Source organism: Notamacropus eugenii, chromosome 6 (assembly GCF_028372415.1).
Source record: "Notamacropus eugenii isolate mMacEug1 chromosome 6, mMacEug1.pri_v2, whole genome shotgun sequence".
Classification (NCBI taxonomy): Eukaryota; Metazoa; Chordata; class Mammalia; order Diprotodontia; family Macropodidae; genus Notamacropus; species Notamacropus eugenii.
In genome coordinates, this window is record NC_092877.1 from 362,952,228 (window position 1) to 362,980,216 (window position 27,989).

Here is a 27,989-nt window from a genome sequence, read left to right on the forward strand (position 1 = left end):
CACGGTACTGGAAATAGCAGAGAATAGTAAAACGGAAAAAACATGGAGCTTAGGGCCAAAAGACCTGAGTTTGTATCCCAGCTCAGCCACTAATTATTACATGATGTCCTGGGAAGCCATGTGACCCTCCTGAGCCCCAATTTGGTCATTGCCAAAATTGGTTAGATGCTCCCTAAGGTCTCATTCAGGTCTAAAATCCTCTAAATCTTAAAGTACTTGCCTATCTATGGAAATCATCAAAAGATGAACCAAGTTATTTAAAGGAGAGGTCAACATAGCGGGGGCTAAAATGTTTTCTCTACATCCCCAATTACAATCCCAGTGCCTTGCATACTGAATACAACTGACAAGATTTGGTGGAATTACACTATAGCTGTTCATTGGGCCTATACAGAAGCTATTCACAAAGCACCCAAAGATTCCTGCGAGGAACTCCAGATAAATGGGAGTACAGGTGCAAAATCATTGGCCAATGAGAGGAAAGGATGCAAAATGTGGTCAAAAGAATAACTGCACTGTGTTCATACAGTCATGATATTTCAGTCAGAAGGACCAGCTAGTCCTATGGTATAGATAACATTCAAGACTTTGACATCCTTCCTAACTCTTAAGATTTTAGTATTGTGCCCATGAGTGGCACAATTACACATGCATGTATCTGTGAGTTTGGAGTCAGGAAGACCTGAATTTAAATCTTCATAAACACTAACCAGTTAAGACCTCCCACCTTATTTCCTCATCTGGAAGATGGGAATTACAGAGCCTGCTTCATAAGGTTTCTGTGAAGACCAAATGAAATAATATATGCGTATGCCTCCTTCTCTCCTCTAACACTACCACCATTCTTCTTCAAGTCCTCATCACCTCATGTCTGGAGTATTGCAATAGCCTGCTGTTGAGTCTGCCTGCCTTGAGTCTCTTCCCCACTCCAGTCCATTGTCTTATTCAGCCATTAAAGTGATTCTCTAAAGTGCAGGTTCCATCATATCACCTCCCTACTCTATGAACCCAAGTGACTCCTGATCACCTCCACAATCAAATACTAAATGTTCCGTATGGCATTCAAAGTCCTTTGTAAATATCTCTCTTCTAACTTTCCAATCTTACTTCTTAATTCTGAAAACATAATTTTCAATCTGGTGATACACTAGTGACCAATCTGTTCTATGCACAAAATACTCCATCTTTTGGCTCTGGGAGTCTTCTCTGGATGCCCCCTTCCATGACTTGAATGTTCTCCTCCTTCTACTAGGATTACTGACCTCCTTGGCATTCTTTTAGCCCCAAAGAAAAATCTCTTCTTTTACTGCCAGCCTACCTCAACCCATCCGAATTCCAGTACCTTTCTTCTATTCACTATTGACTGTGTATCCTGTATATAGTTTATTTTCTATATATTCATATGTTGTCTCCTAATTAGAGTATAAGCTATTAGAGGGTAGGCTCTCCTTTGCCTCTTTTTCTATCCCCAGCATTTATCACAATACGTGATACTTAGTAGGTGCTTAATAAATGCTTACTGATTGAATAAAGGGCTTCCAAATCTTAAAGGACTAGTTAATGCATAATGTAAAAGTTCAGGTTTCTATGAGTTTTTCTGTGTTTGTGTTTTCCTGAAGCATTCTGAAGTCTTTCCATGACATGGTTGAGAGACAATAAATGGGAAAAACAAAATGGGAAAACCAAAACCAAAACAAAGAAAGAAAACTCTGAACTTTGAATCACAGGACAAGAGTCATGAAATCTAATTTGGGCTACTCTGCAATGCTAGTCAAATCACTTAACTTCTCTAGGTCTCAGTATACTCTTTGATAAAATAGGGCTGGTTGAACCAAATGACTTCTAATGGCTCCTGAAGTCAGAGGCTTTAAAGCAATGATCTTAGGGATCTTTGATCCTTTACTTAGAACATTGGCTTCCCATACCAAAGTTTTCTCCAACTTCTGGTTGGGGGAATTACCAATGCTTTGAAACTAATTTGGGTCAGTCAGCTTCTTGTGTGTCAAGTCCTAATTCAGGGGCTGGGGACATTCCACCAGCAGGTACTCCCTTTTTTAGTTTTTATTTTTATTAAATACTGGAAGAGCCAAGTATTAGCAGCAATGAATTGTGCCATTGATGTGAAGGGTCATTACAACTTGTGGTAGAAAAGTCATTGCCTTTGTAATTAGTGCAATAATAAAGAAGAGGGAAATGAACACTTTCATTTGAATCTTCTTTCTCATTTCAAGCACACAACATCCTGTCTGTCACCGATATTTCCTTTCAGATTAGCAGCATGTAACTCAGTTCAACAGTCTTGTCATTTCCATTTCTCACATTGAATTTTTGTTTATTTAGTTTTTATTAATCTTGCTGCTGTCTCATCTCAGTTAATGTTTTACAGCAAAGCTCAGTCCCAGATAGTTTAGTTTTGTGAAACAATTTCACAAAATCAAAAAAAACAAAGAGACAGGTAAAGGCAACCACCTGATCCAAGTCTTACTAAAATTACAATGATTTGGTTAACAAGTGGAGGATGGACAAGTGGCCACACAGGCCATGACAGTCATTGACATAACACATAGCTTCTCATCACTCTTAACGTCGTCTCATCACTTCTCATCTCCTCTCTCTCCTTCTCTTCTCTCTCTCCTTTCTCTCTCTCTCTCTCTCTCTCTCTCTCTCTCTCTCTCTCTCTCTCTCTCTCTCTCTCTCTCTCTCTCTCTCTCCCTCTCCCTCTCCCTCCCTCTCCCTCTCCCTCTCCCTCTCCCATTCCTTCTCCCTCTCCCTCTCCCTCTCGCTCTTGCTCTCGCTCTCGCTCTCGTCTCTTTAGCACCTTGCAGAGTACCTTACATTCAGCAGCTTCTAATTAACAAACATTTTGCTGAATCAAATGACAATAATTTCATGAGTCGAAAGTGTGAGCAAAAAGAATTAAGATAATATTTTACTTTTTAGACTCAGTCTGTGATTTTATTAGCATGGAGAACTTCCATGAAGGAACCTGCTCTACCAATACATCTGAAACTTAAACCCTTAGAGGGCTACCTGCAAGTTTGAGTCACTTACCCTCTTAAGCAGGCTCACACAGACAGCTTGTGCCAGTGAGGAGTGGCACTTATATCTTCCTGCCTTTGAAGCCAATTTTCTATCTACTACAATGCATGGTTCCTAAGGGCATCTGCTGGCTGTGTGAATCAATGCTTCTAATGCTTCTACCACATACTGGGTGTGTGACTGTTCATTCAAGAGAGTCACATTTGAGGAAGAACACTTTTCATTTAAAGGGAATGAAAGGTACACATGAATGGCAATATGACTGGAGCCTTTATTGTATGAATATTGGTTAAAGGACACACAGAGAAGACTAGTAACCTGGAAACAATAAGATATAGACAGGGGTGGGTGGGGGATGAAACACCAAAAATTGAAAAGAAATTGAAAATTTCTCTTCAAATATTGAAAAAATCTTCATTGAGAAGAAGGTTCTGCTTGGCTCCAAAGTGCAGAACAAGAGACAAAAGTGGAAGATGCTTAGAAGCAGATCTCAGGTCAATATTAGGAGAAAACATCTAGAGGGAAGATCATTTCAAAGGAGAAATAAATCAACTCAGAAGATAAGAAATTCTCTATTAGAGGGCAAAGGAAGTTCATTGGGTATCTTGTAGAAGAGGCTGCTGTTCAGACTCAGATGAGCACACATAGCCCTTCCAAATCTGGAATTTGGTGGTTCAGATTAAGTAGAGCTTTTCTTTTGACTCATTCATTCATTCATTCATTCATTTGCAAATTAAAACTTAATTGAAATTAAATTAAAATTTCTTCAGTTATTTCTAACTTAAGTGCACTTTTGTCTTTAAAAACTTATATAGATTTGTAGACACCATGTAGCTAGAGAGTAATAGAATTCTATTTTAGCTGGAGAAACTAGAAAAGTCATCCATACAGAGTTTCTCACATTAAAACATGTTAGTTATTGTCCTTCCAGATAGATTTTGTCTTCTTTTTCTATCAGTTTTACCACTTTGAAAGAAAACTCCAGAGCCCAAAAGGTATAATCTGGCTCTGGGAAATGTAACCCAATCAAAGACTCTGCAGGAAGGGAGAAAGAGCAAACATGGGGAAAGCTGCTTTGGGGAACCAACAGGGAGAGGAAAACTTCCTAAGGAACTCTGGGATCAGAGCTGGCAGATGAATAAGGGGCAGGCAATTTATGAAGCATAGGGTCATTCTGGAAGCCCAGTGACTGGAACAGAGAGGGATCTGGGAGAAGGCAGAGCCCATCAGCATATCAACAAGTATTTCCTACGTGCCACTGGGCTTCAAGACCTCTGGTAATACAAAAGGAGGCAAAAATGTTACCTACACTGAATAAATGAAAAAAATATACAAATAATATGGCAGATACATATTTTGCTGCTGTTCAGTCATTTTCAGTGATGCCCAACTCTACATGACTGCATTTGGAGATTTTCTTGGCAAAAATTCTAGAATAATCTGACATTTTCCACTCCAGCTCATTTTACTGATGAGGAAATGAGGTAAACAGGGTTAAGTGACTTGCCCAGGGTCATACAGCTAGTGAATGTCTGAGGTCAGATTTGAACTCAGGTCTTCCTCTCCAGACTTGGCACTCTATTCAACATGCCACCTAGATGGGCTCAGATACATATAGATGTAGATAGATAGATAGATAGATAGATAGATAGATAGATAGATAGATAGATAGATAGATAGATAGATGGATGGATGGATGGATGGATGGATGGATGGATGGATGGATGGATGGATGGATGGATATGACTGTATCTAGCATTCCAGTAACAAAAAGACTTTTCTTATAGAAGTATTCTACTCTGAGGTCATGGCCCAATTCTTCAGCTGAAAAATCTCTTGGCCCTACAGCCTTTATGCACCCTATATAGAATAAAATTTTCACATTTAGACTGTACATATATACATAGGCAAGCATTCACAATAATATATGCATACATACACATAAACACATGTTTACATATACACATTTGTATTACATATAAGTATGTCTATGTGAATTGCATGTACATGTACATCTGAGTATACATGCATATTCTGTGTGTGCAAATGCATTGCATACATATGAACATATATGTCTGTACATGCACATACTGCGAACATTTATATGCATGCATCATACCCATGTAGTCATGAATAGGCATACAAATATGTACTCTTTGCATATGTGTTTGTATATGTGTATGCAGTCCATATGTATATGCACATGCATGTATGTACTTTGAAATGCTTATGAATGTGCACCTACATTGTATACTTATGTTGTATAGATCATATGTGCTTATCCTGCATATGTATTGTAATACATATACTCATATAATAAATGAAAATGTGTGTATATACAGTCAATCCTCAGCTGTTGAAGTAACATTCCTAGAAAATGACACAAAAGTTGGAACACAAATGTTGACACATTGAATCTACGGGACATGAGGGATTAGATTCCTGAAACCACTCAAAACTGTGATTTTCCACTGGAGCTTACTGAAAATGCCCTTTCCTGGATACAGTTTTTACAACAAAACGTTAATTTTGACAATATGCACTTTTCCTAACATAGTAACCATGAAATAACTCATAAAGTACAGTACACAAAATAAAATGAATAACATGTGACAACATTTTTCTTGCTAGTAATTCCCTGAAATTCTGGGAGATTTTGTGCTAACATTTCAATTAAGCAAATATGATTTCAGGCAACATTCACGTTTCATGACACATGAGATCTACAGTACCATAAATGCTGAACAGCAAATAAAATTCTTAAAATAATCATTTTTGAACCTGAATCTTCCCTCCCACTGCATCACATAGTGGTGTGAGGACATTGGACTTACACTCAATCATGGACACCCCTTGATTGCCCTCTGAAAACAAAGGGAGAGGTTCCTGGGACTTCCCTGCTGTCAGTAGACACCAAGTCTTGGAGTCTTAAGATCTCCTCAGGTGTGCTGTCCTTCATGGCTGGTGGATAGAGTAGGAGATTGGGAAGGATTAAATAATCCATCAGCAACGTCTGCTTGCTATGGGGTCTCCTGCTGCATTCCTGCCCACATTTTGGAACCAAGTTTATCTAACACCTTTATTTTTCTCATTAAGTCACATCCTTGACTTTGCACACTTGGGCTTACAGCCCAAAGGACTTGCATTAAACTTTGGGGACATAATTGCAACACAAATCTTCCATTTAAAAGTATGCAGTGTAAACACGCAATGAACGTACAGGGAGCTCTTTACATTGCAGGGTAAACACGATCAGTTAAGTGCCTAGTAGGATGCAGGCTTCTCCACAAACTTGACATGTTTTGTCATTCATTATGGTTCACATAGCTGCCAATGTGCTGGTGCCAACCTGGAAGTGAAAATGAGGTTACTAATGGAATCACACAAATGCTTGAAGTTGGACGATTGAATGCTTGAATGTTGAGGATTGACGTGTGTGTGTGTGTGTGTGTGTGTGTGTGTGTGTGTGTGTAGTAAATACGCATGTATTTACTGGCATATGATATCAGCAGAGAGAAGATTTGATGAGAATATCTGGCTGAAAGAGACTCCTGCTCGAGGTGGGAAATGGGATTGAGGGAAACCAGGAGGCAGAGGGAAGAGGGAGAGAATGCCAGGCCTGGAGGACAGTCAGTGTAAAGGCACCAAGTTGAGAGATAGTGTCATGGGTGAGGAGTAGAAAGGGGGACAGTGTCACTGGATTGCAGTGTGCGTAGAGGAAAGCCAAGTTCAAGAGTGGCCAGTACTGGTCTTCGAACACATCCTTTCCATTTTCTACTTTTACTTGACTTCTCTTTAGCACCCATTGCCCTGCTAATAGAGGGGGACTATTAAGAGGTAGCCTAAGGGTAAAAAAAAGGAACCTGGTGACCCATTTCCCCTGTCATGAAGCATGTCACCCCAGCGCGCCCGTGCACAAACACACACACACACACACACACACACATTCAGACACACACACACCGCTCCTTCCCAGATTCTAGACATCTATAAAGCATTCTCTTCTTGACCCATGTGACTATCACACTTTCAACCTGAGGCTCAGTCCCACGGCATGGGGATACATGTGGGAAAATCTGATAAAGGTCAGGCATTATGGGAAATAACAGATGCCCAGGGACAGACCTCCAAGAAGACTTGGTCCAGTACCAAGGCCTGAGGTACCATTTTCTTGTCCTCAGTCTGGTCCCTCAGACCACTTAAAGAACCCTCCCCTGGCTCCAGTTCTCTGAACCAGTCATGGCCAGAGGGATCAGTTCCCAGCCTGCTTCCACCAGTTCTGGTCCTGTGGTTGATGTGCTCCTTCCTCTGACCAGAAGCAGGTATGCTGGGAGGAGGATCGCTGAAGGAGCACCACTTTCATCGTTGAGAGAACTAGTCCATCCTCTCCACCCCAAGCTAATCTTCCAACCTTGATATTTATCTTCTTGCCAGACCCACCTGGGAAAAGTTCTATTGTCTAACCCTCGTTAGGATTCTGGTCTGAAGGAGAAACGGAAGGAAGATGGGGGAAAGGGTGAAGAGGAGGGAATAAATGGAACCTCAGGAACCATGAAGCCAGAGATCTGAGAATACATTCTAATTTCTGAAAAGGACACTAGAGAAAATTAGAAAGGGCCAAAGCTTTTAACTAATGCCTTTCCTTTTCACTGATAAACCTCCTGCGGTGTGTATAAAGAGGAAATTGGGGTTTGTACGAAGAGAGAAAATGGACAGTCATCGCTTTATTTCCTTTTCAGCTTGCCCTTTTCATTCATTTCAATGATCACCATGAATTTCCTGAACAGGATGACAAAATCCAGAAAAAGGTCCATGCAGTGCCAGATGTAATCTTCATCTTCTCTCTCTGCCTTTTCAATGATGAGTTGTGTGTCGAAAATCACAAGTCCACACAGGAATGCCAGCCCAATGTACGTGTTTGCTTGAGAGAGCCAGGTGGAGATAAAGAAGATGTTTCCCAAGTACGAGATGAACAACAGGCTCAGGACTGACATCAAGATGCCACCGAGGTAGAGGCAGCCAAGGCATTTCCCATAGAATGAGTTCAAGGTGAAAGAGCTAAAAGTCATTGTTGTGCCCAGGAAGGAAGAGGGGACAATGCTGGGGTTGATGGCAATGCATGAGTCCAGTTCAGGGCCTAGCCCAACCCCTATGAAAAAAGCAAATCCAGTCAACAGAAGCAGTCTTTTGGACTCAGTATCTTCCCTGTGGGGTGTAAACAGTAGCCAGAATAATATTCCAAATGCACTCAATGTTGAGAGAATGCCAGCCTGAATGAAATGTGAAACCACATTCAGGTGAGCTCCTGTGGCTGCCACAAGCATGCAGAGGGCAAGGCTGGCATAGACCTTCTTCAGGTGTTTCCGGGTTAAGGGGGTGAGGTGGGAAATCCTCCAAAGGGCTTCCAAGTTGAGCTTCCAATAAAACATACTTAAGGTGTTCAAGAATATGGGATGCACCAGGTCTTCACCATCTTGCCTTTAGCCTTCTGGATTTCAAACTGCCAGGTACTTGGGCTTGGTGGATGTCACAGGTGAGTGTGACATCACTCACCCCACCCCTGGGATAGCAAATGGTTGAAGTTTCAGCCTCTGCCCCATTGAATACCAGGTGAGTGTCATAAGCACTTGAAACATGCAAGTGAGGGGCTTCACACTCTGCCATCTCTCTGCCCCTCAGACACTCTAAAGCTACCTAGAGAATAGCAACTTGGAGACGGGCAATGGATGATGATGAAGGAAGTGATTAATATTATTTTATATCACATTTGTATAGAACTTTAAGGTCTGTAAAATCCAGTGTGTACAGAGAGAAGACCAGAAATGATCATTCAAGAAAGGTCCGTCTTTCATCTCATCCTGCAGATTTGTGAGAGGATTTTTAGTAGGTAGGTAGGGGCAGAAGTCAAACAGCTTGGTTTAGAAGAGATTGGGGGTCAGATGAGACTGGATGGTAGCAACTGCCAATGGCATAGGTTTGGCTATAAAATAATGGAGAGAAATCAAGGAACTAGACCGACAAGCTTTGGCAGCAGAATTAAGGGAAGGACTTACATGAGAAGGGAGGGATCACTTGGACATGTGTAAAGATGGGAGGAAAAAGGGCAGGAACTGAGAGATTGAAGGTGATGAAGGGAAAACTGAGGGGTGCACATTCCAAGGCTGACTTCTGACCTTGACATTCCCAGACTTTACCCTCTTCCTTTTCCTTTCCTTTCTCCAGCCCCTTAAATGGCTCATGCCTCACAGACTTCCTCAAACTACTCATTGTTTTCTAAAGTTATTCTTACTATTCCAAGTGAGACGGGAAAACAGTGTCTGTCATGCCTAGAAATTCCATCTCACCTTACTTCTACCTTTTAGAATCTCTTGCTTCTTTCAAAGATCTGTCCTGGCCATGATGCCTTTTCTGATGCCCCCAACTGCTAGTGCCCTTCATTATATAATTCACTTTGTATTTTGATTGAGTGTTACTAAATGTGCACATGTCTTCTCTCCAGATAAAATGTAACATTCTTAAGAGTGAGGATTGTTTGGCTTTTGCTTTGTCATGCTTACACCTGACACAATCATATTCTGCATATAAGTGATAAATACTTTTTTGGATGAATTAATAAATCACATTTCAATAGCTCCCCCTCACAATCCCAAACTTTTTTCTTTTCATTTTTGATTTTTAACTCACTTTTTAAGACTGAACAGCTCTTGGGAAAGTAGAAGAGTGGAAATTTCAGTGAGATTTCAGCAGGAGGATCCAAAGCTGAGAGGTAAAATATTATGAGGTATGTTTGTTGCACAATAAATGAATCTGTTTGAATGTGATAACATATGAAATTTGAAGGAGACCAGTCTACAAAGGGACCTGGGGCCAGATGGCCAAAGGCCTTGTAAGCATACCTAAGGACTGCATAATATGAGAAGCTACTGACAATATGGATGGTGGGAAAAGACATCTTCAGAGTTATATTCTAAGAAAAATTTCAGGCAGCACTGTGAAAGAGGAATTGACCTAAATATGTATGCTGAAAAAATAAAGTTGTTTAAAAATTCAGACTGTGCCATATAGCTGGATATGTAGCCCACTGAATTATCATGATGAGAATAGTTGTGCTCCAACACTTCTCTCCAACATGGAGATGAATCTCTTATCTTCAAGGCTTTTCTGAGAGAAGTATTTCCTATTAGTCTGTGAGCTCCTTGATGGTAGGGATTCTTTTGCCTCTTTTTGGATGCCCAACACTTAGCACAATGACTGGGCGCCCTAGTAGGTACTTACTGTTAGTTTAATGATTGGCTTTGTATACCCAATGATTAACACAGAGCCTTGCACATACTAGTTTCTTATTAAAAACTTGAATTAAATTGAAAAAAGAGTAAGAAGAAGTCAACATATGAGGAGGTGTGAATCTTCATCATGTCCCTATCCAGAGCTTGAAACATTAGAAACCTCTTAGAGTTTCCCCTTTGCGTGACATGTAGGACACTCTCTCTTGGTTGAGTTACTCAGATTCTATTGGGAGAACCCCTTCTCTCCATGAATTTATTATAGTTTCTCCTGTGTACAGTTCTTCCAATTCGTTTTCCTACCAATTCAAATATAGGTTTCTTTGCTAATTTTGTGTTCATTGTAGAAGTCTTATTTAGTGAGAAAGATATCAAATGATATGAAGCTTGGGATATTCCATTCGCTATTAAAAAATAGCTAAGAGGTTTAGTTTGAATCTAAAAATGCTATCCCTTAAACTCAGGGAGCAGAAAGATATAATTCTAGCCCAATAACCCCTCTCTGTGAGGAGACTGGGGTGGGGCACCAATCTCAACTAACTCCAAATTCAACACTCTGTTCCATGTTGTTTCCCTATTTTTAGTTTATGTAACCCCAAAAGGTTAGAAGTTGCAGAGTAAATTTGACTTAATCAAAGTTATATGAAAATTATATGGACTACTCTGTGTGGTAATGAATTACCACCCTCCCCCCCCCCCCCCATACAATTCTTTCCATGTAAGAGAGGAAGATTTCTTCTCTCAGTCAAATTAGAATAGATCCTGAACTTTTTGTGACTGTATTAAAGGGTGGACAGGAATCTTCTCCCTTACATATTAGAGAAATTTCATTAATGATGGAGCAATATTAGGTCACGTATGGGTGGTGTTCAATGATACTTAAGTTTATTTTTATTAATTTTGGTAATGATCTTATAAGGTGAGACAGCAGATAGGCAGAGACACAGCAAAAAGCAAAGTAAAGGAAGGGAATTGAGAGGAAAGAGGAGAGGAGAGGAGGGGAGTGGAGGTAAGGGTTCAGGAAGCAGAAGTGGAGAAGAAAACACAATTAAATAGGAAGGAGGAAAAGAGGCGTGTACGTGGTTTGACTATATATAACTCTGAATGTTTGTCCGCAGATTCATCATTATGCAAGACAATGGATTTTCATTGCAATAAATGTTTTCTTTTTTGATACTGTTATTTTTTTTCCCAAAAATGTAGTACTTTCCAAACAAGGGCAATGGCATTTTTCAGACCCCCCCCCCCCCGCCCCGATTGTATATTAGCCAGTTAAAGATAATGAGTTACTTAAATTTAAGGACCTTTATTGCCGGAAAATAATTACTTAGCAGATTTTGTGTGGGTGAATATTGCAAAGTACTGTACATAGCAGTATTGTTTTCTCAGATTTGGACTACTTATTCTGAAGATTATGCTTCATTTTCATTGCCCAGGAAGTCCATCGGTTAATTGGGATAGCTCTTTTCCTTTGGCAAAAATTAAAATGAGAGTTAAATAAAGAGAAACGCATTATCTGCACAGGGAAAATGTGGTTACCTTGAATTATAGGTGCATTCTTTTCACCAATGGCCAGAATTTTTCTAGATCTGGTGTTACCAAAATTAAATCCATGATTATTCATGCCTCTAGTCTTTTCTTATTTGCATAAAACAAAGGATTCTCCAAAGGAAGTAGATATTTCAGTACCAAAGAATACCTTCCTAGCAGCAGAGAAGGAAGATTAAGCTCTTGCATGATTTCAGTCATCATTTAAACAATTCTATACTCACAAAATATTCATGAATTTACATATGCAAAGAAATAGTAAACAGTTCAGTAATCTTAAGGGAGGAATTTATTTTATTTTTATTATAATTATTTCTTGCTTCTAAGAAAATCATTATAAGTCCTGAGTTCAACTCTATCCTTAAACACTTAGTAGCTATGAGACTCAGGGCAACTCACTTAGAATCATTTTTCCTCAGTTTCTTCCTCTGCAAAATGTTGATTATAATAATTTCTATCTCTAGAGATGTTGTGAGTATCAGATTGTAAAATGATCACACAGTGCTGGACACATAGTAAAAGCAATATAAATATTAGCTATTGTTATTATTTTAATTAAGCCCACTATCAAATAAAATTTTGGAGCTAAGCACAATATTGATCTACATTTTAATTAAAATCTACTAACATCACAATTTTTGAAGCAAAGCAAATGTTAATGTTTCTTCTATTTTGTACCTGTGAAATTGATTATTTTTAGCCAAAGTGGAATAATTTACATATATTCTTATTTAATTTCATCATCTTAGATTCATTTCAAAGGTCAAGATCTCTTTGAATTTCTACTCTCTAATTTCATGTACTTTCAATCTCTTCAAGTTTTGTGCCATTTGAAAATTTGATGAACTTAACATCTATGCCTTATTCCATAGCATTGTTAAAAAATAATTCTTTGGGGGAGGAGCCAAGATGGCAGAGTAAAAGCAGGGACCTGCCTGAGCTCTCCCCCAAACCCCTCCAACTACCTGTAAAAAATTACTCTAAAACAAATTCTAGGGTGAAAAAAGTCATAAAATGATAGAGTGAAACAAAGTTCCAGTCCAAGACAACCTAGAAGATCAATAGGTAAGGTCTATTGCATCAGTCTGAAAGAAGAGCAAAGTCCAGTGTGGGCCCTGCCCACACAGACAGGACCAGAGCCGACCTCAGGGGATTGAATCACTGGTAGTTATGGCAGTTTACAAACTTCTCAACTCACAAACTCCAAAAACAACTTAGAAGATCAGTAAGAAATATCTGTTAGACTTCATTGAAAGAAGAGTATGATCATGCCCTAGTACCTTGGTAGAGACAGTGGCAGCAGTGGCAGCAGCAGTGACAGGTGATTCCACAGCTCTCAGTCCACAGATGCTGGGGGGTCCGAGCAGCTAATCAGAAGGGGATTGCAGGGGTCTTTTTGAAAAGTTACAGATCCCTAGAAGTATCAGTGAAAATAGCTGCATAAAATCCCTAAAGCTTGAGACAGTTTGCCTTCTACCCTGGAAATAGAATCCTACCTTAACAAACAGCTAAAAAGTCAAATAATTGGATGGGAAAATAAGAAAACAACAGGGAAAAAATCAGACTGTATAATCTTACTTTGATGACAAAGAAAATCAAAACATAAGACCAGAAGAAGACAACAAAGTCAAAGCTCCTAAATCCAAAGCGTCCAACAATACTTTCAAGAGCATGAAAGAGCTCAAAAAGGATTTTGAAAATCAAGTAAAAGAAGTAGAGGAAAAATGGGGAAAAGAAATGAGAGTGATGCAAGAAATTCGTGAAAAAATGAGTCAACAACTTGCTAAAGGAGACACAAAAATGCTGAAGGAAATAACACTTTAAAAAATAGACTGCAGGCAGAGCCAAGATGGTGGAGTAGAAGCAGGGACTTGTCTGAGCTCTGCCCCTAAACCTCTCAAAATGCCTGTAAAAATTATTCTAAACAAATTCTAGAGCAGCAGAATATGAAACAGATTTCTAGCCCAAGACAATCTGGAAGGCCTACAAGAAGAGTCTATTGCAACAGTCTCAGAGCAGAGTGTGGCCCACACTGCACTTGCATTGGAAATGATGCTGAATTTGGAGTCAGACGCCGTAGGTTGAAATCTCAGCCCTGGTACTGTGTGACCTGGGGAAAGGCATTTTTTGTTTCTAGACCTATGGTTTCTCAGCCACCTTTGGTCCATCATTTTCCTCTAACCTGTCAATTTTGTGTAGTCTGGGAGGATATTTTAACTCAGATCATATTATAACCTAGATCCCACTAGAAAATAGTCCCGAGTTATTTTATCAGACAGGGTCCAGTGAGTAGCCAATTGTTATTATTTTTTGTTGCTATCATTATTGTGAATTGTTGTTGCTATTCAATAGTTTTCAATCCTGTCTGACTCTTTGTTGATTCCATGGGATTTTTTTTGCAAAGATACTGGAGTGGTTTGCCATTTCCTTCTCCAGTTTATTTTATAGATAAGGAAACTGAGACAAATAAGTTTAAGTGACTTGCCCAGAATTACACAGCTACTACGCATCTAAGAATAGATTTGAACTCAGAAAGATATGTTTCCTGACTCCTGGTCAGGGACTCTGGGCATGATGGTGTTCCCAGCTCCCTATTATTAATAGCAATGGTGAGCATTTGTGTTACTGTGATGTTTACTGTGATGCTTACCAAGACCTTTACAAATATTATCTCATTTTCTCCTCAAAACAACCTTGGGAGTTAGAGCTGTCATTATCCTCATGTTAAAGATAAAGAAACTGAGGCAAACTAGGGTTAAATGATTCTCAGGGATACAGTAAGTGTTTAAGCTTTATATTGATTTGATCCACTGAACCACCTCATGGGAGACACTTTATTCAATCAACTTTTTAGTGCCACCCTAGAAGTGAAATGGAAACATAAAAAAAAACAAAACAAACAAACAAACAAAAAACATAGAAACTTGAATTCTTCATTTGTATTATAATGTCTTTCATTAAATAACATTTGAAAAGGTGGGAGGGAGATGAGAAGAAGCAAATAAATTTGAGACAACTGGGACTAAGAAAATTTATTTTTTTTTAAAAAACCCATACAAAGCAAGTTTTCCAGTTCTCTCCGTCTTATAGATTTTCTCCGAAGCCATTCTGCTATAAGTCAAATAATTAAATTCCCTCATTTCCTCTCTAGCACATCCACAGATGCAGATTGCCATCTAAAGAGATTACTTATTGTTGTTCATAAAAGCACTTATTTGTACAAAAGGAGGCTCCTAAATCAGGGACCCAGTCTTCCCTTCAAGAGAATAAACAGTACTTGGATCCTGAGTCAATCTGAACATTTCACTTTTTCTTAAAAACTATAATCAATGGGGTGGAGCCAAGATAGTTAGTTAGTTTCTCCCAAGAGAGAGGCGTATACTCTAGCACTTCCCCCACAACCCACAAAATACCTGTAAAAAATGACTCAACAAATTCTAGAGCAGCAGAAGCCACAGAACAGAGTGAAAGAGGTTTCCAGCCAAAGGTAACCTGAAAGGCTAACAGGAAAGGTCTATCTCACAGGAAGCTGAGCACAGCAGAGCCCAGTCCTGGCCATGTGGCACTGGGAGGAGCAGGACCTGTACAGACCTCCAGGGCAGAATTCCCAGCAGAGAGGGTCCCAGATCTCCCTTAACCCACAAGTGACAAAGAAAGTTCCAAAGGTCAGTGTGGGAGGGCTTTCCCAGCAGGACAAGAGGGGAGCAGGGTTCCTGACAGCAGCAACAGCAGCAGCACATTGCAGTCAGCTACTGTGGCCTGGAAGCAGCCTGGGTCCATTGTCCAGTCAGTTCAGTTGAAAGCCTCTGACTGAATTGAGCAACTGATCTAAACCTCAACACTCAGTGACAGCCCTGCCCCCACCCAAAGCCCTGGAGTAATTGAACAGCTGAGTCCAATCTCAGTCTTGACAACGATACTGCGTAGAGAAAGGGAGATAGGACCCTCCTCTTGACAAAGGATTCAGAAGTCAAGTAACTGGCTGGGAAAATGCCCAAAAAAAGGGAAAAAAATAAGACCATAGGTGGTTACGTTCTTGGTGAACAGTTATCTCCTTCCATCCTTTCAGATGAGGAAGAACAAGGCATGCTGTCAGAGGAAGTCAAGGTCTCTGCCTCCAGGGCCTCCAAAATGCATATGAAATGGGCCCAGGACACAGAAGAGCCTGAAAAGCTAGTCAGTAGCTTGCTAAAGGAGAACCAAAACAAAATGCTGAGGAAAATAACACCTTTCAAAAGAGGCTAACTCAATTGGAAAAAAAAATGGTCTGAAAAGCCAATGAGGAGAAGGAGGCTTTAAAAAAACAGAGTTAGCCAAATGGAAGAGAAGATTCAAAACCTCACTGAACAAAATAGTTCTTTAAAAGAGAGAATCTAGTTCAGGGAAACTAATGACTATGAGATAAACCAAGCAGTTAGAAAACAAAACCAAAAGTTTGAAAAAAATAGAAGATAATGTGAAACATCTCAATGGAAAAATTACTGGAAAATAGATCCAGCAGAGATCATTTAAAAATTATGGGACTACCTGAAAGCCATGATAAAAAAAAGAGCCCAGACATTATCTTTCATGAAATTATCAAGGAATATTGCCCTGATATCCTAGAACCAGAGGGCAAAATAAATATTGAAAGAATCCCCTAATCACCTCCTGAAAGAGACCTGAAAAGAGAAACTCCCAGGAATATTGTGGCCAAATTTCAGAGTTCCCAGGTCAAGAAGAAAATATTGCAAGTAGCTAGAAAGAAATAATTCAAATATTGTGGAAACATAATCAGGATAACACAGGATCTGGCAGCTTCTACATTAAGAGATCGAAGGGATTGGGATAAGATATTCCAGAAGTCAAAGGAACTGGTATTAAAACCAAGAACCACCTACCCAGCAAAACTGAGTATAATACTTCAAGAGAATAAATGGTCATTCAATGATATAGAGGACTTTCAAGCATTCTTGATGAAAAAACCAGAACTGAATAGAAAATTTGACTTTCAAACACAAGAATCAAGAGAAGCATGAAAAGATAAACAGGAAAGAGAAATTGTAAAGGACTTTCTAAAGCTGAACTGTTTACTTTCCTATATGGAAAGAAAATATTTGCAACTCTTGAGACTTTTCTCGGTATTTGGGTAGGTGGAGAGATTACACATACACACACACACACACACACACACAAACATATATAAACAGAGAGTACAGGTTGAGTTGAATCAGAAGAGATGATATCCATAAAAAAACAAAATAAAATTCAAGGGGTGAGGGAGGAAAATACTGGGAGGAGAAAGGGAGAAAAGGAATGGGGCAAGGCTTTCACTCATAAAAGAGATAAGAAAAATCTTGTTCAATGGAGGAGAAAAGGGAGAAGGTGAAAGGGAAAAAGTGAAGATTACTCTCTTAACATATGGCTTAAGGAGGGAAGAACATGCTCACTCAATTTGGTATGAAAATCTAGCTTACACTACAGGAAAGTAGGGGGGGAAGGGACAAATGGGGTGAGGGGAATGATAGAAGGAAGGGCAAATGGGAGAAGGGAGTAACTAGAAGCAAACACTTTTGGGAAGGGACAAGTTCTCATGAGAGAATAAAAAAAGTGGGGGACAGGGTAGGATAGAGGGCAATATACTTAGTATTATACAACATGACTACTATGGAAGTCTTTTGTAAAATGACACATATATAGCCTGTATTGAATGGCTTGCCTTCTCAGTGGGGATGGGTAGGGAGGTAGGGAGGTAGGGAGAGAAGTTGGAATTCTAAGTATTAGAAATGAATGTTGAGAATTATTATTGCATATACCTGGGAAATAAGAAACACAGGTAAGGGGGTATGGAAATTTATCTTGCCCTACAAGAAAAGAGAGATGGGGATAAGGGAACAGTGGGGTGTGATAGAAGGGAGGGTACATGGAGGTAAGGGGTAATCAGAATGCAAGATAGTATGGGGTGGGGGAGGGGAGAGATGGGGAGAAAAATTGGAACTCAAAATTTTGTGGAAATGAGTGTCCAAATCTAAAAATAAATAAATACAAAAAAATAAAATAAAATTCCTTACAGACTTATATATTATATGTTTTGGTGCATGACAACAATGTTGGTAAAATATTGCTATTAAAAAGATAGGTATTTACTGTTGTGCAAAGTATGAGATTATTAAAAGAGCTTTGTGATTTCCTAAAAAGAATTTAGCCCACTTTCCTCCTCCAGCTTTGTGCTGCTCCAAATTTATTTGTTCATCCCTACTGTTGATTTCAGAAATATATCATGATGGACAAATTCCATAGGGTGTACAAACAAAGCATTCTTCATCCCTTTAGAGTTCCCTACACAGACTGGACAGATTCCTTTGATCAGTCATAAATGTCTTCCAGGAAGCCCCATGATGTTCTGGGACTTGATTCAATCAGCATAATGTTAACAGGAACATCTATAGGAAAGGTATGAAAGTCAGTTGTAGGCCAAGTAGCCAACAAAATTCCCAAGTGCAAGATAAACTAGATAAACTAACTGAACTAGATAAAATCTAATTAGGGAACATTTAATAAATAATTAAGGTACAATATAATACAGTTCATGTTAAGTGGTGGTTTCCTAAGTCATGGTCTAAAGGAATCCATTTCTATTTGAGTTGGACAAAACTGATCTAGAAGACTTGTTCATCTACAGGGAATCCTTCTTTAACCTCTCGCATCACAGTGGAAAACAACTTTGATAAGCATGCATTTCCCTGTTTTATTTCTTGCTTGATATTTATTATCATTGTTATATGTTCCAAGGAATCTTTAATGATATTGATGTATAGATGAAAGAAACTGTTAATAAACCTGTAAGAAAGTAAAAAACAAGCAAAAAAAAACTATAATCAATGAACTAAAAATCGTTGTTAACAAAACTATTAAATCGCATTTGTTGGGTGAGTTTCTTACATCCCTTACCCCTTCCAAAAACAATATGGTGTCAATAAAATACTACTACATAAAATCAGACTAATAAACAAATAAACCTGCTTTATGGCCTATGCATCTCTATGTGTATGAGTGGATAGATAGATAGATAGTTATAGAAACTGATACATACGTAGATCAATACATATACATATATATACACAAATGTGTGTATGCATATATATAAACATAGACATATAACTTCAAATGATTATACATAATCTAACTTATAAATATATTTATTTTATTTACAAGAAGTATAAATACAGTTATAGATATATGTGATCAATAATTACATATTATATATGACATAATATTTTTTATTTTTATATATTATAAAGATGAACATATAATCACTCAGGGCTAGGGGTGTACATGTGAGTGTGGTATATTGATCAGAGACCTGATCCCTAAAGGAGGCATAAAAAGCATATTTAAGTCCTGATGCTGACACATACTGATTTAAAAGGACCCACCTCAGACCTCTTAACCTGTCCCAGCTTGAAGAACCACCCTGCCACAGCACGTGCTGCAGGTTTTGGTCCAGCCTGCACTGGTAGAGGGAACTTCCTCATCCAAGGGTGCTCCCCGCCAATGAGAAGGCACAGCTAGCATCTAGCCCTCTAATGAACCTCATAGATAGCCCAAGCTAACATTCTCATGTTAGAGATGAAGAAAACGAACTCCAGAGAGTGACGATGAGTTGCTGAATGACCATTCAGGGGGGAATAAATGTTAGAGCTTATGGCTTCTGGGTCCCTCAACCTCTTCGTTTTACATTCTTTTTCCAGTGGCTACATACACACATAGTCCACAAGAACTAGCAGAAAATAGAATAATTTCTGGCACATTCCCCAACAAGTTTCACTCTCTGGGAGCTATTTTTTTAAACAAATTGCTTTTGCCATCGGATAGAGGTTTCATTTCACCATATTCCTGTTGTTGTGTCAATGATTATTCCTTTGCAATTTTTCTTTAAAAATTTAAATTAATTGGATTTTATTAATTAGTTTTCTCATTATTTGCTTGTGAGGAAATTAAATTGTGTCTGGTTGTTGGCCCTCACTTCCCTTCTGCTAAGGCAAATCCTTTCTTCTCTACTCGAATATAGCATTTATACACTTTCCATCAAAACCAACCATAAACAAAAAACAAACAACCCAGAAAACAACTCAGAGAAGAATTTAGAAAATATTATTCCTTGATGTAATTAGAAGCTCTCATTAATCTTGAGAATCAAAGTTTAAACTAGATATTTCTAGGTTAAACAGACCAGCTTAGTTTTCCCAGCAGAACTGAGCATCCAAAAAGTTGGTTCCAGCTGTTTCTAAGCAACAGTTTCTGAGTAGTTCCAACTACAACCCCTCTTTTTCCCTTTTCAAGCAAAAAAGTACTAGACCTTTAGGAGAAGGTTCACCTCTTTTCAATACCAGGTACTAGCGAAGGGCAAAACCTGTCATTGAATCTCTTAGCAGATGAAGTAAATTCTCTTGTAAAAAAACCAATTATCTCTTAGCTCCACCTTTGATCAGTGGAGTATGTCTTAAAGACACAATACTTCTAAGTTGTTCTCTGCCTCCTCCATTCTTAATTGTATTTTAAATTCTCTTACTCCTGTCTTTCTAACTCCTTTTGTGTGTGTTCATCCTTCATTGCCAAAGAAGACCATGCCATCAAGAGAAATGATGACATGACTAGCACTTGACTTTGTTTTGAGTGAGGGAGGGCTGTGCAGGTCACCAGCCTCACTTCTCCTCCAGAGCCATCTGAATCTAGTGACCAGATATTCATCAGGATGACTGGAGATGACGCAGGATGAGGCAATTCGGATTAAGTGACTTGCCCAAGGTCACACAGCTAGTGAGTGTCAAGTGTCTGGCTTTGAGACTCACTTAACTCTTAGTGACTTACTTTTCACTTAAAAAATCCCCAACTCACTACATTTTCCCTATAAATTTAATGGCCTTTTTCATATCTCCTATCAGTCACCAAGTGTTTGAATAATTTATCTTTTTAAAATCTTTTTTTAAGTCAAAAAACATTTATAGGCAAATGAATTGAGGTACTTCCTTACACTCTAAAATCTGCAAAATTGTCCTGTTTCAGCTTAGCTGTCTTTGCAACTATTTTTACACTGATATTTCTCCGCTTTTAAATAAATAAATGTTCTTTATCAAGGCTCTTTGAAAGCTCAAGCTATCAAGACATGAGTGAAGTATCATTCTACATTGTACATTAGGTGATTTGGGTTTTTATGTTTACTCTACAGCTTGTTTTCATGTTTCTTTGCATATATATTAGAAATTTATTTTTATTAGGACAAGCTTTTAAAATTTATTTTAGGATAAAAATATTTATTTGTAAAAGGCACAGTATCTTATACCCTCTCGCCATTGATATAATTCTTTTGTATTCTGGATAAACATATATTTTCTTACTCCTTCATCCCTAAATTGCTTCATATTAAAAAAAAAAAGAGAAAAAGACTGAAACTGTGTACTCAAACATTAAAATAGGCTATAGGAAATATAATACTTTATTTTTTGCATTGCTTGGCTGTTAACAAGTATTTTAGTGTTGTTGGTTTTATTTTCTAATCAATCCTTCAGGACAAAGATGCTATGGATGTAAATTGAAGCATAGGGCAGTTAGGAGACACAGAGGATAGAGTGCTGTGCCTGCAATCGGTAAAGCTCATCTTCCCGAGTTCAAATCTGGCCTCACACACTTACTACAGATCTCATGAAGCCAGTTCAAGCTTACACTTCATTAGACAGATACCATTTTTACCTATTTATAAATGTGGCCCTGCTCAAAATATTCACTTGTATGTATCACAAGACATCTTATTCCTTAATTCCCCATCCCTATCATATGTGCAAAGTTCTAGAATTCACAATTGTTGAATCTTAAAAAATCCTCTGTTAGAGTTCATAATCAGTCTGTAAGTCAAATGGAGACTGAACTACATTTTTTAAGTATAAAAAGTAAAATATTTGGAGTAATATTATCTCTACATGTATTATATTATCTCTAGAAGTAGTTGCCTAGATACATAAAGGAAAAAAAATCTAGGTTTGTTTGTCCTTATCTCCAAAAGAATTAGATGAGCCAAGCAAGATTCTCTGCCATATTTCAGAGAAATATAGAATTTGAGAAGTTATTTTCTAAAGTTTGGGAAACCAAAGTATACCATTCTCCCTTTCAGTGATTAATGGCGTCAACTGAATTTTTTTTCAGTTTCAGTTAAGGACATAAAAGTGATGTTACCCAAAATATTAGTTTTACACCTGTGATGTACACATAAATTCAGTCACAAGGTAATTCTATTATGTAACAAAGCAGTGAATATATCTATATAGCATGCTTGTATTAAAACGCAGTTCTAAGAAGTGGCTTTCAAAGAATTTTATTAAGTGTTTTAATATGTGTCTGCAAAATGTAGAACATCAACATTGCTAAAGAATATTACAAGTCAGTAAGACCTGAGTTCAATTCCACCTGGGAGACTTTCTAGCTTATGACCATATTGGGATCACTTTTGGTCTACAAGCCACAGTTTTCTTGTTTTTAAGGTAGAGATAATAATCCCCATGGTGCTTAACTGAAAGGCTGTGGCAAAGATCAAATATGATAAAGTGAGGAAAGTGTAATATATAAGTATGAATCATGCATTTGCAATATAAATAATTAAATATGAGGAATCATTTATTTAAATTCCAGGCCATAACTTAATTAGTATAGGGTATGCCTAATGAGGAAACTCTCTATCCATGCAAATGAGCATCTCATAGGAAGAAGCTTAGGGAAAGGGTCCCTCTGGCATCATACAGCAAGGGTCAGAGTTCAAGCTTTTTTACATCCTCCTGACTCAGAGACTGACACTCAACTGAATATCCTTTTCTCCCCATGCTAACTATTTCTTATACAGAATGATTTCTTATCTCTGTGATAGGAAGCCATCTTCAATGAATATATATGACCAATTCTATAACCAAAAAGACAGGTGAAAGTCATGCTTTTGACTTGGGTCTATGCACAAGTCAAGCAACCACTTCCAAACACCTCGGAGATTTTAATTTGATAAATAGTGGACCTAATTTACATGGATGGAATACGAACATAAAAAAGATCCCCGCATTCATATAGATAAATATAAACATATTCTCATGTATATGTATAGTATATGCAATAGTATATGCAAATATGAATGCATATATACATATAAATATGTTTTGTATATAATTGTTGTGGAGTCATTTTCAATTCTGTCTGACTCTTTGTGGCCCCGTTTGGGGTTTTCTTCACAAAAGTTACATTTCCTGCTCTATTTCTATAAACCCACACGCACACGTATTTTCATCCTTATTTTAGCATATTTCTCTGGCATCATGCTGTGTGTATATGTATATATATACACATACATATATATGTTTCTGTATTAAGTTAGCATGTTTTTGCAGTGTTACAGATTTTAAGAGCAAGAGAAATGTGACACTCTGGAAACATGCTGAAATAATACTGAAACATTATGGAAAATGAAAAGAATACTATGCACCATAGTGCACATAGTGCTGGGCTTACAGTCAGGAATACTCATCTCCCTGAGTTCAAATCTGGCCTCATACACTTCCTAGCTATATGACCCTAAACAAGTCACTTGACCCTGTTTGCCTCAATTTCCTCATCTGTAAAATGAGCTGGAGAAGGAAATGGCCAACCAATTTAGTATCTGCTAAGAAAACCCCAAATGGGGTCACTAAGAGTTGGATGCAACTGAAATAATTGAACAACAACATAGAATACTGACACTTATCAAAGAATCTGGGTTCAAATATTGGTCTCTGCCTTTTGTGATGTTGACCTTGGATAACTTGCTCAACTTGCTTCAGTTTCCTCATCTGTAAAATGACATGATCTTCTAGATTTTTTTCTATGATTCTACCTTTTTACATAATTTGACAAAATTTTACCACTTTGGTGCCTCACAATTAATTGTATCATGAAAAAGTTGAGAGTGTCAGTGCACAGAATTAGAATAAAAAAAGAACAAGAAACCCATGGCACAATAAAAGAATTATGATCACTTAGAAGAAGCCTTTTCTTTGTAGATCATAAGTAGAGAGCACAACTGCACTGTGTTTTCTGCCTCTATAAACAGTAATCACATGTGACACTCGCTGCAAATCCGGTTGGGAGGCAAGGGTTACAAATGAAAAATGGCTCTGGGGTGGTATTTTTGCCACGTTGTTTTTGCTTACAGCTGCCGATGCCCCATTTGAATTGCATCATATTATATTTAACCTCCTTGAAAGACAGCTCAAAGGAGCAGCTCTGTGCCTCATGCAGATTTGTTGACACAGAAAATGTGATTAGTGTCAAAGCAGTATAAATGAACACAGGCTACAGATACATCTCACATCCCATTACAGTGTTTAAATACAGTGCAACGAAGTTGGAACTTGGGAGGATGCCTATAAATTGAACCCTTGGAATAAAAGCATGTGCAGAAAACAATGATGGGGGTTATCCATTAAGGAAAACCAGGCTTTCGGAGAGATGAAGGTATCCCTTCTAGGTGAGACGAAAAGGAAGTTCCTGCCACTAGTTTTCAGAGGGCTCATGAAATCTTAGAGACTGAATTACAAGGGATATCAGAGGTCATCTAGTCGAAATTCCTAACTTAAAAAATGAGGAAACAGAAGTCTAAGATCACACAAATAGAAACAGTGAGGAGATCATGGTGGACAGCTGGACTCAGAGTTATGGTTTGAAGATATGTACAAGAGGGCTGCTGCCTACTCGTTATGTTCACTTTGGTACCTCCCTTGCCATCCAAGACCCAATGTCATCACTCTTGGGGATCTTCTTTCACCAAATTATTTCCTGTTTATTGCTAAGTTCAGCAGCCTCTCCTGTTCTTGATCTTGACCTTTAGGTAGTACTTGAAACTTTTGACCACTCCCTCCATCCAGATACTTTTTTTCCCTTGCTTTTGTGACAGTGAACTCAACTGGTTCTCTTCCAACTTGCTTAAAAATTATTTTTGGATTCTTCGAGGATCATCACCAATATGATACCTCCTCTGTGTGGACTAGGAATAGTAATGCTTATTTTTTGCCTACAATTTCTATTTTGATGAGCTCATCCATGTCCATGGTTAGAACTATTACATTCTAAATCTACAAAAACAGCCTGCTATGCCTCCCAAACTCCAAACCTCTGTTTCTACCACCTTGATAGACATTTCTATCTCAATATCACACAGGTATTCAATATGCAATAGGACAAACACAGAGCTTATTATCTTTCTCTCCAAACTTTCTCCTCTACCTAACTTTCTCATGTCATTTGAGAGGGTCACCATTCTTCTAGAACTCTGAGTCAAAAATGCAGAAATTATTCTCATTCACTCCTCTTTCCCCATACCTGCTCCCTACACTATATCCAATTAATTGATGTCCAGTTCCCTTCTGTCTATTCACCAGCCACCTACTTGACTTGGGTTCTCATGGTACAGTCAAGATTTTTCTCTGGAGTAAAAGGACTTAGGTTCAAATCCTACCTCCATTAATTAGGATAGGGGTAACTGTGGGCTATCACTTAATTTCCCTGGCCTCAGTTGTTTTATCTGCAAAATAGATAGATTGAACTAAATCAGAGGCCCCTTTCAGCTCTAATGTTACTAATCTCTTATCTCTCAAATGAATTATTGAAATAGCTTCCTAATCTTGAAGCTTCCAGTGTCTCTTATGATGCATTGGAAAGAAATTGAGCCATTCTACTTCCATCACTTGTTACCTGTGTGACACAAGCAAGTCTCTGAGCCTCAGTGTCCATGTCTGTAAAAAAGGGATTTTAAGATTCAAATAATCCCTAGTGTTCCTTCTAGTTCTAATTCCTCCAGTAGAATCCTCCCTCCCTCCAGCTATCAAACTGATGATCCTAAAGCACAGAAAGAAGAAACCGTCTTGCTCAGATGCTCAAGAACACTCAATGATTCCCCCCTGGCTTTATTGTAAAAGACAGACTCTTCTGTTTGCCATTTAAATTATTTAATGATCTATTTCCAATCAAACTTTAAAAGCTACTTACACATCACTCCTCCCATCCCTCGCCAAGCTTATTCCAGCCAAACTACCTGACTTGTTTCTCAAATAAACCATTCTAACATTGCTTCCATGTCTTTGAGTAGTCTTTCCCCGTTCCCACAATGCTGTGCTTCCTATCATGGATTCATGAAACTCCTAGCTGACATGGAGGCTCAATCTTTTATGGCCCCTGTCCAAATCACCAGATCAGGGTGTATTTATTTTGTTTCTATTCTGTATTAGCTTAGCTGTGAATATGCTGTGTCTTCACCCTAGAATGTAAACTCCTTGAGAACATGAGCAATCTCGCTTTTGTACTAGCATTCCCAAAGTGCACAGTGTCCAAGGCACAGGAGCTGCTTAATAAATACATGCTATTGATCAGTTACTGCACACATAACCTTTCTAATACCTTTCTTCTGTTCCCGTTTCCCCCTTCTTTGGAGATCCAGTTTTTCCCATTCTTTACTGAGTTTTGTACAACTTCCTTAGTCTGGAGTAAAACTGTCCCAGCCCTACGTTCCATGCCACATTGTATATGGCTTATCCTTCCTTCACTCTCCATTGATAGGGCTATTTGCCCAATAGTTCCCTTTTCTAATACTTTTGTCTGTGGAGTTTTAAGTAATTTCTTAAGTACCCAAACCGTTACTACTTCTCCATATCTCAGTCTGCTGCAAATCTTCCTTTCTGTCCGTCTTTATTTTTCTCTTATTTCTCCTAGGACCAGACAAGTTTTGAATCTAGTAACACCACCTGCATGTGGTCTCTCCTGATGCACCTCCATGGTTAAGGATTCTTTCTTCATACTTAAATAATTTTATTTTTCATAGTAGAATATAAACCTCTTGATATTATTTTTCTTGTTTTTTTCCTATCCTCAGCACCTTGCATAATGCCTAAAACACACTAGATAATTAATATATACTTGAATTAAATTATATCTAAGTTTCAACTTGGCTGCCACCTTCTATATAAGTCAACACCAATCCCTTGTGATTGAAGTGATCTTCGTGTCATAATTGCCTTGCTCTAGAGCTAGAAGACATATCAAAGGCAATCTCCCTCTTCATATCTCCCACAGCATTTCCTTTGTAGCTTTCCATTTCACTTAGACTATTCTAATTCATATTACAGTCATCAGTTTGCAAGTCTCATCTCTGTTACTACATTGTAAGATCCTTGAGGAGAGTCAGGAATGGTTATTTCCTAGACCCTGTTAGTGGCTACCTAAAAAAAAAAATAGAATGGAAATCTTATGGCAGCGGGTCTTCCCTCTCGGTGTAATTTTCAACCTGACTATATTGTCTCTTGGCATGAGTGTCTTGCTCACAGCCTCATTTAAATATATCCTGCCCATAGATCAAACATCCTGGAAGCTTTTCATTGTTAGATCTATTAACATGTGGATGCCAGTGAAGCATATGGGACTGTTCTACTATCCCTCCCTCTTATAACATGAGCTCTCCATTTCCTTCCCTGAGTGTAGATCATTTTAATATTATTTTTTAAACTTGTAGTGATGGTGTATATAACATCCTTGGTTGCTCTACTGGGTACTTATCAATGTCAAATAAATCTTGGGTGAATTGTTGACTAGGAGAATCCACAGCACATTTTGGTCCCTGATTCCTAAATTGTGCAAGAACAGAAAAGTAAAGACAAAAAAGAACCAAAAAGGATTTGGGGAAACACAGGCTGTTGGAGGACACTGAAGGTCAATGTAAGTAACAGCCAGAGAAAGAGAGGAGAGAGGAGCCAAACTGAATCTTCAAAAGAAAACAAAAGAACAATCCACATTGGCCCAGTCATCTTTCTTGTCTTGATGTGGTTGCTCTCCATGAAATTCAAATACCAATGATAGCTCTCCTTGGGAAATAGAATATTTTTCATCTCTATCCATCCTTCTTTACTGTAGTTAATGTCATTAACAGAAAGACCAGGCAGTGACAGTTTCAGCTGAATTGAGAGAAAAAATAGATGAGAGTAAGAAGAAAGAAGATAATTTAGCGAAGTGGCTGCAACCTAAGCACTTGTATTCTGCGAAAATAAGACAGAGACAGAGATCGAGAAACAGAGAGAAAGGGAC

The 27,989-nt window shown here is 38.3% G+C and overlaps 1 long non-coding RNA gene and 1 pseudogene across 2 annotated transcripts; one reads left to right on the forward strand and one right to left on the reverse strand.

Moving 5' to 3' along the window:
- Positions 1-7,743: 7,743 nt before the first annotated feature.
- On the reverse strand, positions 7,744-8,545 carry LOC140511785 (bax inhibitor 1 pseudogene; annotated as a pseudogene).
- Positions 8,546-8,663: 118 nt separating this feature from the next.
- On the forward strand, positions 8,664-11,496 carry LOC140511787 (uncharacterized). 2 transcript variants are annotated; one of them, XR_011969669.1, is made up of 3 exons: positions 8,664-8,926; positions 9,732-9,820; positions 11,441-11,496. It is a non-coding gene; the product is annotated as an uncharacterized lncRNA (long non-coding RNA). The 2 variants fall into 2 exon arrangements; XR_011969670.1 differs by having other exon boundaries at positions 9,732-9,805.
- Positions 11,497-27,989: the final 16,493 nt, after the last annotated feature.